Genomic DNA, 13,421 nt, shown 5'->3' with positions numbered 1-13,421 from the left:
CTCTCTGTGTATCTCTCTCTCTCTCTCAGAGCAGCACATTAGTTTCCTCCTCAGCTCACAGGCTAATTGATCTCTTTCCGTATTGTAGCTTCCTCTCTGCGCCATGGGTCGGGGCCAGCAGCACAATGCAAGGCTGTGATTATAGTTTGATTTAACAGCATAATACAAGATTGCTTCCTCTGAGAGAGGGGATTTATGGGCCTGTCTTGGCAATGGGCCCGCCGTTTCTCAGATCTGCTTTTTACTCTGGTGACCCCTCTGACCTAGGGGTCATTAGAACCCCCAGAGCTTCTCCGATTGGCTGGACGGAGGATTCTGGAACGCTTGTTCTCCATCAAACACTGTTGTTACCGTAGCCGCAGCCCGGCAAATCCTACAGACATCTGGTTGAAATTGCCACTTGTGATAATTGTGTTTGTTTTTTGTTTGTTTTCCCCCTCAGTGCTCAGAGGCTACTGAATATTCATGGAGGTGATATGAGTGGAAGGAGGATCACATTTTGTTTCAACAATCCTCTAAATGAATGCAAACACATAAATCCTCCCTATGACATCGACATCTGTGGTAAAAATAGAAAGGACAAAAAGGACCATTTTGTTTCATTTAATTTGTAGAATTTCTTATCTCTCCTAGGAAATGTGTACGAATTGATGCTAGTTAAAGTATAAATTCACCTCATGTATTATGCATAGAGTACAACACGTACTATTCTTATCTTCAAGAGAATAATCCAAAAAGAAGCATAATTGATACACCACAAAACAAAACAAAAACATTAGTTTGTCTCAATCCATTATCTCCGTTAGTTGATGGATGTCAACACTGTATTCATTTGAGGATATTGTTTAACTTCAGCCTCAGTCCTATTTAAACACAGGTTTGAAAGTTCCTCAGCCAAAAGACCGAAAAGGAGAAAATTAACAGTGTTCCTCCTCAATGTCAATTGGTGCATGTGGGGAATTTCACACTTAAAAGGAGTGGAGCCCCATTAGCCTCTTCCCTACTTTTTCTACAACTTTTATGTCTTCTTCTTTTTAGTCCAGCTGGCCCTCCACCAGAGGCTCCGTTTCCCTTGGAGACCCCTCGGTTCAAACACTTAGTAAAAACAGGACAACTGAACTGACTGAGGCAAATGTTTCCAAGTCCTTGGCTGCTTTGTCATCTAGTGAACATTGCTCTGCTCAAGGGGTTCAAGGACTTGTTCACCTGGAACGTCTGTGGTTCAGGTCACTCTTGTCTGTGGTATTGGACAGATGGAGAGTCAGATGAATCGTCAGTGTCTAGCTTTGGTAGGATGATACTACTGTATATATTTATCAAAAGAAACGACCGTAAGAAAAGGACATGCTTACTGACAATTGTGCGCGTTGGAAATACCTACTAAATCGGTATAAAATGAGAACAGCTCATGAGGGGAGGACGGCTCATAATAATGGCTGGAAACTAACTAACCAATGGAGTACAGATATGAGCAATTCAGTAATTCCAGATATCAAGACGCTTTATGCTGTTGAGGATACTATGTTGAATACCTCCCACTGTGCACATGGTTGAATCAACGTTGTTTCCACGTCATTTGAATGAAAAAAGCAAAACGTTGAACCAACATGGAATATATGTTGAATTGACGTCTTGTGCCCAGTGAGATTGACGCAAAGTCCAGGCTATCTTTCTCAAGGTTAGTAATGAGTCCTAATGATAGTGACCGTCATCATATGGGATGTAAGACAATCGCTCTCTGGAGGCCAAGGGCAACGGGTGCGCTTGAAGGTGGACTCATCCTAACAAGCCAGAGTGGCGCGGGGGCCCTAGCTTGCCGTCAAGGCCCCCCAACACCCAAACCAGACATTAATGCAAATTATTGCCTGATTATTTAACTTTAGAGGCTTGATCTGTCCTTTGTATTACAATTATCATCAGTCGGGGGGCTGCGTTTCATCATCACAAAATAAACATCATCTATCATCGTTGTGGTGATTAGCCGGTGACAGGCATCGGTCTCTGGCTGCTTTGCATATCTGGGTTCTAATGCCGGGCAGTCCGGACGAGGAACGAGGGGTGAGGGGTGGAGAGAGCGAATGTTGTCTGTCTGCAGATGTTGTCTGTCTGCTGAGGCTTTATGTGAGGTTATTACTGTGCTGGTAATCAGACAGAAGAAAAAGGGAGTGGGTTTTCTTTAGCGAGAGAGGCGATGTGATGAGAGGACAGGAGAGCAGAGAAGAGGAAAGGGTAAGGGGAGAGGGGGAGAGGAGGCCAGCTCGCTCTCTGTGGCAGCATTGCATCACCATGTCCTCTTGCCCAAATCCAGTCCTGCTTTCCCAGCCAAAGCATGCGCTGCTCAGCCGCTGTAGCCCTGTTAAGTCCTTCCAGCAAGGCTAGAAGGAGCCATACACCATGCCTGGTGCCTCAGCCAAGTTACTTCACATCAGGCTGTCTAATTGCTGTGGAAAATGATGTTGCATTTTCCTGCTTATTGAAAAGGCGTGTTAATTGCCACAGTGATTTATAAACTGAGAATGACTGCAGGTTTTCTTCTTTAAAAAAAAAAAAGGAAAATAATAATGATTTGGAGCCTTTTTACTTGATAGATTTTGGCAGGCGTGAATTATTTTCTCACTAGGAAAACCATTAGCATGTGTTACTGTGGAGTTATTGCATCAGTCTGTAAATCCATGATATCAGTAGCTTAGTCACTGTTAAATCCTTTTCAGAAATAAGATCATTTTCATGGAGACAAACTGTATCTATTTTCAATGGCTACAATAGTTTAAGCTCTACTTTAAACAGTATAGTCTTCGCCACTGGAGACCCATCGTCGACAGGGACATGTGCTTTCACCCAATGTAGCCAACACAGGGCTCCTTTGTTATTTTGGGCCTTAACTACAGTACATTTTTGTTTTGAAATTCTGGCTTGAGATGAACTTCCCTTCAGGAGAACCTATCTTCTCAGACCGCAACGGAATGCAATCTTCAAACCAGCTTTTCTTTGTGAAGATGTAGAAATATATGATTTATGTTTGAACCAAACCACCGTTACATTGTTGACCTTGTGTGCCATGCAGATCAAAGAGGGATGGTTCTTGTGCGGGTCTTTGCTCTCTGAGTGAACGCTTCAGTGTTTTTGGGGGAGGTTTGCTCCGTTGCGCCGTTATGGGGTAAGTGGGTATGTTCTGGGAGAGGTTGTCTTGACAGCTTCATGGTTAAGATATTCTGTGTCTCAACTGCATTCCCAGTCAAACCTTTGTTACTTCACCTTCTCAAGCCAGCACTAGATGTAGAAACCAATGTACTGCTACAGACTTATACTGTATGGCAAATTGTAGGTTATATAGAAGTTATTTTATTGAGGCCTTATGAAACATCCCTTTCAGTATAGATTTGTTCATGAAAAAAGTAAGAAACATTCAAACAAATACATGCAGTCGGTGCCCAAGTACACAGAAGTAAAATCCTCTGTCTTGATTGCAAATTAAATTAAAGTTCAACTGATTTTGTATCAGTCCTGCTCATTGAATTAGTTCCATCGCCGGGCCTTGTTACTAACTACTGTGTCCTTGCTCATCACAGTCCAGGGACAATCACGCCATCAATGGCATTAGCCCTCGTCTCCCCTGCTAGTGATACAACACTGCCACCATCCTGGCCCTATAAACATCACCATCCACCGTTAGTCTGTCCATGAGAGAGTGGTAAAACACTGGATACCCTTTTAGTTGAATGGTGAACCTGACAGTAACAGCAAAACCTCCGCTTTTAGCACTTGAAAGGTGTTCATCATATTAGGTGGGAAAACATCTCCGGCATGAGGCACCACTTGACATCCTGGGTAGTGCAGGGCGAGAGAGAGAGGGAGGGAGGGAGAGTAGGATCACTGTCAAAGCACCTCGAGCATCTCTATCCCAGTCCCACTGCAGTGATGCTCAGTAGTGATCAGCTGTTGGACTCTAATATCCAGGCCCTTAGTAGCATTTCAGGAAAGTTCAAGGCTGACACAGCGAGGGAGAGGTGGAAGGGAGGGATGGATGGAGCGTGTTAAAACTCTGCAGATAGCGGGGTCTGCGAGAGTCAGGAAGCCAGGGTAGTGGCGGCAGCAGAGGGAGGTCAGAAATGCCACCTCGCTGTTCACAGGACCTCCAGGTCTCCCCTCTCTGGGGCTTCAGGAAGCACTCATTAAAAAAAACCTAGCCTGGCTTCAGGTTCACCTCACTGCCCCCTCATCCTCTCCTCTCCTCTCCTTTTTCAACGAATACGAAAGGGGACATTCCGTCATCCACATCAACAAATGACTACGCATCAAAATACCACTAATACCTATTTTTGTGTATAAACTTTCAAGGTAATGAGCATCACAATTGTTTTCCAAATGCCTTATTGTGTGGTATTTCTTTACTAAACAGTTAATATTACAGTCCCTTAAACAGATGGTAGGCTATTGAAAGACAGCTGCTATTTTGCATAGCAACACATCATGAATATGTATGTTATATTAGTTAATGACACTGATGGCCTCGCAACCGATTGGATACGCTTTCTCAACTGTTTTTGAAATACTAGGATACATATCCGGGATTATAGCGATACACATTATTTTCAATTGTGCTGTAATGTTTGTGATGTAATGTTTTGTAAAAATTTGCTCTAATGTTTTTTCTTCATCAAAATTAAACCCAACACTGCTTTTGTTGGAAAAGTGTGTTATCGTATTCTACCACATTTGATTTAGAAGAAAAAATGTTCAGAACTGAAGTACTTATTTCCTTCCCATTGTATGTCCTCATTTCCATCAAGTGATGAACACGGACAACAACTTCACTTGACGCGCCCTGCATCCTTTAACACTTTCTCCCCGCCCCTATTGTCTAGGATTTATGATGAATAAGTTCCCCCAAAACCGCTGCATTTAAGCTGCAGAGCAGAGAGACTCCTTCTTGACTGCTGTGTAAATAGGTGGGTCCCAGGTGAACGAGCATGTTTTTGGGCAGTTGATATGGGACCATAATGGGCACTGATGGGCCTCTGCTTAGCGCAAAGACAATCTTTCCCTCTAATAACCTGTCCTTTCTTGCATTCGTGAACTACTCGCCACAATTTTAAAAGCCTATTTCTTCCATCAGTCATTTTCTATCAAATCCATGAAGTGCACGCTGCAGGAGAAATCAACTTTTATTGGGGCGCAGGGCTGGTAAGCAGAGGGTGCCTACTGCTCAGCGGCTGCTTGGTTAGGGGCTGTCTGCCACCAGAGTTCTGCTGAGCTGCTCAGAGCATCACAACTGGGACTTGGTGTTTTTGAGCCTGCATCTGGAATCCATTTTCAGTAAATCTTTCAACTTTAAACCACGCCATCTGATTTGACATTCCCCACAAAGCTTTACCGCATGACTGCGTGACAGAGGTGCTCGCAGTACACGTAAGTACACACACACACACACACACACACACACACACACACACACACACACACACACACACACACACACACACACACACACACACACACACACACACACACACACACACACACACACACACACACACGGCCGTACAGTATTGGTAGACGCACACATTCAAACACATATAACATAAACTTATCAAAAAAAAGAAATGTCCCTTTTTCAGGTCCCTGTCTTTCAAGGATCATTCGTAAAAATCCAAATAACTTCACAGATCTTCATTGTAAAGGGCTTAAACACTGTTTCCCATGCTTGTTCAATGAATTATAAACAACTAATGAACATGCACCTGTGGAACGGTCGGTAAGACACTAACAGCTTACAGGTAGGCAATTAAGTTCACAGTTAGGAAAACTTAGGACACTAAAGAGGCCTTTCTACTGACTGTAAAACACCAAAAGAAAGATGCCCAGGGTCCCTGCTCATCTGCGTGAATGTGCCTTAGGCATGCTGCAAGGAGGCTGCAAGGAGGCATGAGGACTGGCCACCCCACATAGCCTGGTTCCTCTCTAGGTTTCTTCCTAGGTTTTGGCCTTTCTAGGGAGTTTTTCCTAGCCACCGTGCTTCTACACCTGCATTGCTTGCTGTTTGGGGTTTTAGGCTGGGTTTCTGTACAGCACTATGAGATATCAGCTGATGTACGAAGGGCTATATAAATAAAATTTGATTGATTGATTGATTGATTGACTGCAGATGTGGCCAGGGCAATAAATTGCAATGTCCATGCTGTGAGACACCTAAGACAGTGCTACAGGGAGGCAGGATGGACAGCTGATCGTCCTCGCAATGGCAGACCACGTGTAACAACACCTGCACAGGATCGGTACATCTGAACATCACACCTGCGGGACAGGTACAAGATGGCAACAACAACTGCCCGAGTTACACCAGGAACGCACAATCACTCCATCAGTGCTCAGACTGTAGGCCTGTAGGCCTGTTGTAAGGCAGGTCCTCACCAGACATCACCGGCAACAACGTCGCCTATGGGCACAAACCCACCATCGCTGGACCAGACAGGACTGGCAAAACGTGCCCTTCACTGACGAGTAGCGGTTTTGTCTCACCAGGGGTGATGGTTGGATTCGCGTTTATCGTCAAAGGAATGAGCGTTACACCGAGGGCAGTACTGTGGAGCGGGATCGATTTGGAGGTGGAGGGTCCGTCATGGTCTGGGGCGGTGTGTCACAGCATCATCGGACTGAGCTTGTTGTCATTGGGGGCGGCAGGGTAGCCTAGTGGTTAGAGCGTTGGACTAGTAACCGGAAGGTTGCAAGTTCGAATCCCCGAGCTGACAAGGTACAAATCTGTCGTTCTGCCCCTGAACAGGCAGTTAACCCACTGTTCCTAGGCCGTCATTGAAAATAAGAATTTGTTCTTAACTGACTTGCCTAGTTAAATAAAGGTAAAAAAATAAAATAAAATTGCAGGCAATCTCAAAGCTGTGCGTTACCGAGACAACATCCTCCTCCTTCATGTGGTACCCTTCCTGCAGGCTCATACTGACATGACCCTCCAGCATGACAATGTCACCAGCCATACTGCTCGTTCTGTGCGTGATTTCCTGAAAGACAGGAATGTCAGTGTTCTGCCATAGCCAGCGAAGAGCCCGGATCTCAATCCCATTGAGCACGTCTGGGTCCTGTTGGATCGGAGGGTGAGGGCCATTCCCCTCAGAAATGTCTGGGAACTTGCAGGTGCCTTGGTGGAAGAGTGGGGTAACATCCCACAGCAAGAACTGGCAAATCTGGTGCAGTCCATGAGGGGGAGATGCACTGCAGTACTTAATGCAGCTGGTGGCCACACCAGATACTGGCTGTTACTTTTGATTTTGACCCCCCCTTTGTTCAGGGACACATTATTCCATTTATGTTAGTCACATGTCTGTGGAACTTGTTCAGTTTATGTCTCAGTTGTTGAATCTTGTTATGTTCATACAAATATTTACACAGTTTGCTGAAAATAAACGCAGTTGACAGTGAGAGGACGCTTCTTTTTTTGCTGAGTTTACAAGTTTGCAGCTATGTAAATCGTTAACTTGGCCATTTTATAACACTTTATCATGAGTAAGACACCAGCTTTTGAAGTGAGTGACTCCCTCTCCCTCACTAACTTAGCCAGTGGGTGTCTTTCTTTCCCACTCCACTCTGTAACCTTTCGGCAGAAGTAGATTATGCAGGAAGCATTGTTAATATTCACCAGGTATAGAGACATGGCCCTTGACATCCTGCTCTTCCTAGCCCTTCTCCTATTGGCTGTGTGGTGGTCCTATTGTAATGAGCGGATCAGAAGTCAGGAAGTCAGTAGGACATCCCCATGAGTTATTCATATATTATTAATACTCCTTATAAACCAACCTCAGAAGGGTTTATGACTCCCAGGTTGCTGCACCGCTCACCTCAGTGCCGCAGGAGAATACTATTCAATGAGATCTTTCTCTCTCTTTGGACGGTCTAAAACACGGATCATCAACTAGATTCAGCCGCGGTCATTTGTGGACTGCAAATTGACCGTAAGAAGCCCAAACAGATGTCCTATTTGACTAAAACATAATAATTTAAAACCTTGCTTACATTTGTTTACGAGCACATACATGTATGTCTCTATTATGCTTGGGAATACTTTGGAACATATTTCCAATATTGAAATCACTTGGAGTGGATTTGCTGGTGTTTTGACAGTCTTATGCCCAACAATAAAAACGATAAACTTTTTTTTGTATTGCTCAGAGAACATGGGGGCCAGTTGGGGAACTCTGCTCTAAAAAAACTTGCATCTTGGGTTTGACTCCGAGACAGCGCTCACTTTACATTGCACCACCATAGCTTCCTATTTCATTTCTTATTTCTCATGTTTTCTTTATTGTATATATATTTTTTAATTAGTTATACATTTGTTATATTGATTACTGCGCTGTTAGGTAGAACATGCAAGTTAAGCGTTTCACATTAACTGTGCAGTTGTCAATAGCACTTATCACTAAAATATACAGTTGAGGTCAGATGTTTACATACACTTAGGTTGGAGTCATTAAAACTCGTTTTTCAACCACTCCACACATTTCCTGTTAACAAATTATAGTTTTGGCAAGTCGGTTAGGACATCTACTTTGTGCATGACATAAGTCATTTTTCCAACAATTGTTTACAGACAGATTATTTCACTTATAATTCACTGTATCACAAATCCAGTGGGTCAAAAGTTTACATACACTAAGTTGACAGCCTTTAAACAGTTTGGAAAATTCCAGAAAATTATCATTGCTTTAGAAGCTTCTGATAGGCTAATTGACATCATTTGAGTCAATTGGAGGTGTACCTGTGGATGTATTTCAAGGCCTACCTTCAAACTCAGTGCCTCTTTGCTTGACATCATGGGAAAATCAAAAGAAATTAGCTAAGACCTCTGAAAAAAATTGTAGACCTCCACAAGTCTGGTTCATCCTTGGGAGCAATTTACAAACAATAGCACGGAAGTATAAACACCATGGGACCACGCAGCCGTCATACCGCTCAGGAAGGAGATGCATTCTGTCTCCTAGAGATGAACGTACTTTAATGTGAAAAGTGCAAATCAATCCCAGCACAACAGCAAAGGACCTTGGGAAGATGCTGGAGGAAACAGGTACAAAAGCATCGATGTCCACAGTAAAACAAGTCCTATATCGACTATATCGGCAGCTCAGCAAGGAAGAAGCCACTGCTCCAAAACCACTATAAAAAAGACAGACTACGGTTTGCAACTGAACATGGGGACAAAGATCTTACCTTTTGGAGGAATGTTCTCTGGTCGGATGAAACAAAAATAGAACTGTTTGGTCTTAATGACCATCGTTACATTTGGAGACAAAAGGGGGAGGCTTGCAAGCCAAAGAACACCATACCAACCGTGAAGCACGGGTGTGGCAGCATCATGTTGTGGAGGTGCTTTGCTGCAGGAGGGACTGGTGCACTATCCAAAATAGATGGCATCACGAGGAAAGAAAATTATGTGGATATATTGAAGCAACATCTCAAGACATCAGTCAGGAAGTTGTCCAAATGGACAATGACCCCAAGCATACTTCCAAAGTTGTGGCAAAATGGCTTAAGGACAAAGTCAAAGTATTGGATTGGCCATCACAAAGCCCTGACCTCAACTCTATAGACAATTTGTGGGCAGAACTGAAAAAGCGTGTGCGAGCAAAGAGGCCTACAAACCTGACTCAGTTACACCAGCTCTGTAAGGAGGAATGGACCAAAATTCACCCAACTTATTGTGGGAAGCTTGTGGAAGGCTTCCCGAAACGTTAAACCCAAGTTAAACAATTTAAAGCAATGCTACCAAATAATAATTAAGTGTATGTAAACTTCTGACCCACTGGGAATGTGATGAAAGAAATAAAAGCTGAAATAAATAATTCTCTCTACTATTATTCTGACATTTCACATTCTTAAAATAAAGTGGTGATCCTAACTGACCTAAGACAGTGACTTTTTACTGAATTAAATGCCAGGAATTGTGAAAAACAGAGTTTAAATGTATTTGGCTGAGGTGTATGTAAACTTCCGACTTCAACTGTATATTCATGTGCTGTTTTGACTATTCCTGTAATGTGGTTGTTTAACCATAATTGAGATCATATAATGAATGACCAGGGATATCAATGAGACGTGGTGACACTTAAAGCCAATGCTAGTTGCTGGGTTGAATGGTGTCTCTGACCGATGGAAAATTCTGATTAAGTGAATGATTGAAATGTTGCTGGTCCAATGAGCACCGGATCCTCCCTGTCAGTCAAATCTACTTTGTCACAAATGAGATGGTGAAGGAGACTGCATGTCCTCTAATCCCCCCCTTACACTCCCTTGTGCTGCTTATAAAACACTACATTACACCATTAAAGCCCCAGCCGTGCATTATCACACATATTATTACATATTACAAGCTAACAAGGCCGAATCTTCCCCACAAATAGCCCCGCAGCCCTAGTTCCTGCTTGTGATGCCATCCTTAATGGATCATGCACAAAAATCCCTGATAGGTCATTCATTTTTATTAAAATAATATCATGCACATTTCTCTGAATTCTAGCCGGGCCTCTTTGCCACTGAAAGACAATGTTCATTTATGAATCAATTTGAGTCCCCATGCGGCCAGTCAAACAGTGAGCAACACTGTCGTCGGGTAGACTGGCTGCCCATGTATAAAATGTGCTGTTCCAACTGAGCAGCCTTGGGACAATCCCATTTCAAACAATAAAAATTTCCCCAATAAGGACCAGCCCAGGCACTGCTACATCCAAAATGCAGGGAAAACCATCATCTCCTCCCCTCCCCCCCTCATTGGGAGTGCGTGTGCTGACAACTTTGTGGCTGCTTGCGCTCTCTCTCTCTCTCTCTGACAGAAGCCCCTGACACCACTTTCGGAGAGGAGCGCTTTGGTATTGTGCTATATCTAATTAACAACATCCAGGAGATGTAGGAGAGGCACTTCAAGTGTGTTGGCCCGGGTGTGTCTCATGCAGCAAATGCTCTTCACTCTGGAAGTTAAATGAGAGCAAGCACCAGCAGAGTGGAGCGGTGGGGGGGGGGGGCTGGCTGCCCCTCTTGGAAGCTCTCACGGGGCTGGTGAGAACGGAGAGACCCTCAGATCTCCGGCAGATCACTAACAGACATGTGTAGGCCCCTCCGCAGGGGGAAGTGTGTGTGTGTGTGTGCGTGTGTGTGTGTGTGTGTTGAGGCTGATCTGATGCACCATCGTGGATGGTGATGTTCTGACTAGGGGACACAGGATGAAAGCCTTCTCTGATGAAGGTCTGGGGTGCTGCAGAAGACAAACTAGGTGTTCAGAATTTTTATCAGGCAGGGATGGTTTAGGGAACTGTCACAGCACCATTTTACTAGGGTTAAATTGACAAATCATTACATACTGTTCATAATCTTTTGCAATGTTTAATTTGGTTGAATAATCTTATGGTGGTTGTTTTAGACCTCATGCTGAGCGATGTAAGGACTTAACCCTGTGTGGTAATTAGGGAGGCCTGCCTGCTCCCTGTAAACCAGCCAGCCTGGATCTGCCTGCTTGGCCAATTGATTGATTTTACAGCATGGCACTTGCAGCTCTTTGCCCTGCTCTCATTGCTCATCCAATCAGTGAAGGGCCTGTTCCAGAGGACAGCAGCGTTATATTAGAACATCATTAGTACTGTGGTCCTCTTATGGGCCTGTGGCTCAGTACACTGCTCCAGCACTAGTCCCATGTCCCACAGGTTTGACTGGATGGAGATGGTGTATCTCGGGTTACCCTTTCATCAGCCTGTGGATGTTGCCAATGTATCATTTGAGTTGTTCCTGGTCCAGTGGTCAGCAGCGATGGAGACCGGTCTAGACTGTTTGTCGACATGCAGCTGCCCCCCCTCTGTGCCGTGTGCCAGACTGTCTGTGGCTGATGTCTATGGGCAGCTGTAGAGTCGTGTGTGTGTGTGTCCTGAATACCTTGTCACTCATACAGAGACCCTGTAAATCACATTCCTCTCCCCTTGGGGACTGAAGAATGCAGGACATGCTGTAAAATGCATACCTCGAAAGCCCTTTTAATTCACAACAGACAAGTCTGCTTTACTGCAGGGTTTAGAGGGGCATGCTTTCCATTGAGGGCCCTGTGATGACAAAGGGTTGAAAATGACTTCCGCTAAAAATATCAGGTGTAAGCTGTGGATTTACTGAACCGTTGGTTACTGTTTCTGTTTCTGAGAACAGAACTGGTACTTGTGGACATGGAGCTAGTGTTAGGGTCAGGGGGGTTGTGATTCAGGCAAGGGTAAGGGTTGAACTAGGATGTGGACATGAAGCTAAGGGTAAGGTAAGGGTAAGGGTTGAACCAGGATGTGGACATGAATTGAATTGAACTTATTTGAGTAAGAGACATATACAACAATATGTACAATGTGGTCCCAGAGTATAGCACTTCAAAGTATTAATTAAAACCCTTGTTTCCAAAGTGGTCCTCATGAAGCTAGGGTTAGGGTTGAACCGAGATGTGGACATGAAGCTAGGGTTAGGGTTGAACCGAGATGTGGACATGAAGCTAGGGTTAGGGTTGAACCGAGATGTGGACATGAAGCTAGGGTTAGGGTTGAACCGAGATGTGGACATGAAGCTAGGGTTAGGGTTGAACCGAGATGTGGACATGAAGCTAGGGTTAGTGTTGAACCGAGATGTGGACATGAAGCTAGGGTTAGGGTTGAACCGAGATGTGGACATGAAGCTAGGGTTAGGGTTGAACCGAGATGTGGACATGAAGCTAGGGTTAGGGTTGAACCGAGATGTGGACATGAAGCTAGGTTTAGGGTTGAACCGAGATGTGGACATGAAGCTAGGGTTAAGGTTGAACCGAGATGTGGACATGAAGCTAGGGTTAGGGTTGAACCGAGATGTGGACATGAAGCTAGGGTTAGGGTTGAACCGAGATGTGAACATGGAACTTGGGTTAGGGTTGAACCGAGATGTGGACATGAAGCTAGGATTAGGGTTGAACCGAGATGTGGACATGAAGCTAGGGTTAGGGTTGAACCGAGATGTGAACATGGAACTTGGGTTAGGGTTGAACCGAGATGTGGACATGAAGCTAGGATTAGGGTTGAACTGAGATGTGGACATGAAGCTAGGATTAGGGTTGAACTGAGATGTGGACATGAAGCTAGGGTTAGGGTTGAACCGAGATGTGGACATGAAGCTGGGGTTGAACTGAGATGTGGACATGGAGCTAGGGTTAGGGTTGAACCGTGATGTGGACATGAAGCTAGGATTAGGGTTGAACCTGAATGTGGACATGAAGCTAGGATTAGGGTTGAACCTGAATGTGGACATGAAGCTAGGGTTAGGGTTGAACCTGGATGTGGACATTAAGCTAGGGTTAGGGTTGAACCTGGATGTGGACATGAAGCTGGGGTTAGGGTTGAACCTGGATGTGGACATGAAGCTAGGGT

This window comes from Oncorhynchus keta, chromosome 30 (genome assembly GCF_023373465.1).
Source record: "Oncorhynchus keta strain PuntledgeMale-10-30-2019 chromosome 30, Oket_V2, whole genome shotgun sequence".
Classification (NCBI taxonomy): Eukaryota; Metazoa; Chordata; class Actinopteri; order Salmoniformes; family Salmonidae; genus Oncorhynchus; species Oncorhynchus keta.
This window is presented reverse-complemented; position numbering follows the sequence as displayed.